Genomic DNA, 4,407 nt, shown 5'->3' on the forward strand with positions numbered 1-4,407 from the left:
ATGGTAAAATGATAATATTAAATCAGTAATTTAATTATTTTTATGAATTGTCAAAATAATAAAATAACATAAATCACTAATTTTTAAATTTCATGTCATGATCATATAAGGGTTATTGAATAAGTGACATTGTAGCCTAAGATTATTTCTATTTGAACATATAATAATTTATTCATTTTTAAAATATAATTTCTTGTAACCCATATTTTTCCAATTATATTTAAAAATCTGATAATGACTTTAAGTATAGATAATCTATAATTTAATTATAGATAAACTATACTTAGGTTTCCCAGCTGGTTCAGTGGTAAATGATCTGCCTGCCAATGCCGGGGACATGAGTTCAATCCCTGGGTCAGGAAGAACCCTGGGAGAAAGAAGTGGCAGCCCACTCCAGTATCCTTGTCTGGAAAATCCCATGAACAGAGGAAACTTGTAGGCTACAGTCCATGGGGTCACAAAGAATCTGACGAAACTTAGCAAACTAAATAACAATAACACAATGACTTATAATTAGGGCTTTCCAAGTGACTCTAGTGGTAAAGATTCTGCCTGCAGTGCAGGAGACACAGGAGAGGCAAATGTAAGCCCTGGGTTGGAAAGATCCCCTGGAGTAGGAAATGGCAGCCTACTCCAGAATTCTTCCCTGGAGAATCCAATGGACTGAGAAACTTGGTAGGGTACAGTCCAAAGTGTTGCAAAGAATTGGACATGACTGAGAAACTAACAGTGCAATCTATAATACCCTTTACTCTTAAAATCCAGAGTGTTAAGAAAACAAACTTCAAATTGACTTGAATTTGAACTTAGAATATTGCTATTATTAGTTATGTGATCTTAGACAATTTATAAATTATTGAGACCTAGAAGTGAAACCTTACACTCCAGTGGATTTGATACATAGGACTAAGTGGAACTAGGTGATTAAAATCCTGGAAGGTAGTAGAAATCTAACTAAGCTTTGTCTTCCTTATTTAAGGCTGATAAACTTTTCAGAACTTAACTGATTGATTTTTAGCTACACATAAAAGCATTTATATAACATATAGAACTTATGGGCTTCCCAGGTGGTACTGCTGGTAAATAATCTGCCTGCAGGAGACATGTGAGATACAGGTTTGATTTCTGGGTCAGGAAGATCCCCTGGAGGGCATGGCAATATTCTTACCCAATAAATCCCATGAACATAGAAGCCTGACAGGCTGTAGTTCATGAAGTCACAAAGAGTCGAACATGACTGAAGTGACTTAGCAGGCATAGCACTTACTATAACAGGATACTATTCTAAGCCTTTCATAAACATTAACCTGTTTAATTTTCAAAACCAATCAATCATTCAGTTCCCATTATTTTGTAAAGTTGGAAAGAGAGTCAGTCATGCAGAGTTCAGGTCAATTGTCCCAAGTTTCACAGCTAATAAAAGAAGAAGATGGAATTCAAACTCAGTCAGTCTTGGTTCTAGAGTCCTGAGTTCTAAAAAAAGATGCTTCTACCTTTGTTTGGGATACATGTATATGTGTTTGGGAGTATATTTGTGTTTGTATTTGAAGATGATTTCATGGTCTTTAAATGCAACTATGTCCTGAGCAAAACTCAGAATCAAACTGACTTTCCAGAATTGACCTGGGTCCTTGTAGTAAATATCAGGATCTGTTGAAGTAATAATCAAATTTTCAGTTTACTGGTAAAGAAATTACAAGCAATGTCAACTAGGGAAAGACTGACTTATTTTTCTTCTTGTATCTAATACAGTATTATTATTATTATTTTCTTAATTTTAATATATTTTAAGTTTCACAACCTTTTCCCAAGACTTTCTTGGAGGCATCTTTCACCTCTTTGTTTCTTAGACTATAGATGAGTGGGTTCAACATGGGGATCACCACTATGTAAAACACAGATGCCATTTTGTCTGTGTCCAGGGAGTGGTTTGACTTGGGTTACAGGTACATAAATATCAGCATGCCATAAAAAAACAGTAACAGCCACCATGTGGGAGTCACAGGTAGAAATAGCCTTGAGTCACTCCTGCAGATCCTTAGGATGGTGGTGATGATGAAGAGGTAGGAGGTGAGGACGATGGAAGATGAAAAGATCATATCAAAACCAGCAAAGGCAAAGATCAGAATTTCCTTAATGTGTGTGTCAGAGCATGACAGAGCCAAGAGAGGGAGGTCATCACAGTAGAAATGGTTAATAATGGGGCCACAGTAAGTTAGACAGAAGGTGATGATGGTATGGAACAGGGCAACTAGAAAGCTGAACATATATGGAACTGCCACTAATCAAATTCAGACTCTTTGTGACATCAGTGTGGGATAATGGGGGTACAGATGGCTACATAGCAATCATAGGCCATGGAAGCTAAGAGGAAACACTCTGTGATCATGAAGGTGAGAAAACAGCCCAGTTGCATTGTGCAAGCATAGAAAGCAATAGTATTGTGCTCCACAACAAAGTTCACCATCATCTTTGGTGTGATAGCAGAAGAGTAGCAAATATCAACAAAGGCCAAGTGACTGAAGAAATAGTACATAGGCGTGTGGAGTCAAGCATCAATTCTGATCAAGGTTATCAAGCCCAGGTTTCCCAGCACTGTGATCAGATAGATGATCAAAAACACCACGAAGCAGGGGACCTGAAGCTCTGACCAGTATGTAATTACCTTGAGAATGAATTCAGTGACAAAAGTAAGATTCACTTCAGCCATTTAATCTGATGGTTTTGGCAGTTTGTTGTGAGTTGAAGAATAAAAATGACACCTTCTACAGCCTCTACCAGTGTTGGGAAAGGTGATCATTAGCATCTTCTAGTCATGAGTCACACCACCTTGTGGGCAAAAGGTAGCTGCAGCTTTCCAATGGCATGCCATTCTTGCCCCAGAGAAAGGAGTCTATTACTCTCAGAGTAGTCTTTTTAAGCCTTACTTTGCTTTACAAAGAAGCGGTACTTCTTTGCTTTGTGATGTAGAAAATATGGGAAAATTCTGGTTAAAAATCAAATAGTATCTGAAAGAAAGCACTTGAGGCAACTAATAGTAATATTCCAGTGTTTTTGGTGCCACAAAGGTTTTGATGCCCATGTGTATGTTACAGGGAAAAACTTACTCCACGGTGGATATATTTCTTTTCTTTAAATTTATTTCTTGTTGTGTTTGTTCATTGAAAGAATACTGTTCATACATATTGGTCTACCTTGGAAAACCCTGCCCCTCTGCCTGAATGTTAAACCAAAGTGCATTTGTTCTGGACCCTGTCCACCTGTGGGTGGCTACAGGAGGGAAGGAATTAACACATTCTCTGCCCAAGGCTTGTCATTACAGGAGATGATTGCAAAATTAATGGCCTTTTAAATTTACTTCTTCACCCTGCCCTCATCTCTGTTCTATAAAAGAACTTGTCACCTGGACTCCAATTAGATGATTATTTTGAAACATCAGTTTGCTATCTTCTTCGCCTGCTGGCTTTCTGAAAAAAGTCAATATTCCTTGCCTCAACACCAAAACTCAGAGTTAATTGGCTTGCCTTGCAGTAAGCAGAGTGAGCTTGTATTCGGTAAAAAATGTGGCAGTTAAAAATACCTAATAGATAAATGAAAGTGCACTTATATTTCCCTGTTTTTCAATTTCGTGTAAGTCCCCAAAGCTTTAAAATATAAAAATGTTCTAGCATGACTTACTTATTTAATTTTATAAAATAAGTACTTGATGCTATGTAAGTTAAAAGGAAATTAATCAGATCTATGGGGAAACAGTGGAAACAGTGTAAGACTTTATTTTGGGGGGCTCCAAAATCACTGCAGATGGTGACTGCAGCCATGAAATTAAAAGACACTTATTCCTTGGAAGAAAAGTTATGTCCATCCTAGATAGCATATTGAAAAGCAGAGACATTACTTCGCCAACAAAGGTCCATCGAGTCAAGGCTATGGTTTTTCCAGTGGTCATGTATGGATGTAAGAGTTGGACTGTGAAGAAAGCTGAGTGCTGAAGCATTGATGCTTTTGAACTGTGGTGTTGGAGAAGACTCTTGAGAGCCCTTGGACTACAAGGAGATCCAACCAGTCCGTTCTAAAGGAGATCAGCCTGGGATTTCTTTGGAAGGAGTGATGCTAAAGCTGAAACTCCAGTACTATGGCCACCTCATGCGAAGAGTTGACTCATTGGAAAAGACTCTGATGATGGAAGGGATTGGGGGCAGGAAGAGAAGGGGATGACAGAGAATGAGATGGCTGGATGACATCACTGACTCAATGGACGTGAGTCTGAATGAACTCTGGGAGTTGATGATGGACAGGGAGGCCTGGCGTGCTGAGATTCATGGGGTTGCAAAGAGTTGGACACAACTGAGCTACTGAACTGAACTGATGGGAAAATATTTTGTTTGCCTAAGAATTAAAGAGACTTAG

The 4,407-nt window shown here is 38.3% G+C and overlaps 1 pseudogene; it reads right to left on the minus strand.

Annotated features, from left to right (window-relative positions):
• Positions 1–1,787: 1,787 nt before the first annotated feature.
• On the minus strand, positions 1,788–2,710 carry LOC133233017 (olfactory receptor 8U3-like; annotated as a pseudogene).
• Positions 2,711–4,407: the final 1,697 nt, after the last annotated feature.

This window comes from Bos javanicus, chromosome 19 (genome assembly GCF_032452875.1).
Source record: "Bos javanicus breed banteng chromosome 19, ARS-OSU_banteng_1.0, whole genome shotgun sequence".
NCBI classification, from domain to species: Eukaryota; Metazoa; Chordata; class Mammalia; order Artiodactyla; family Bovidae; genus Bos; species Bos javanicus.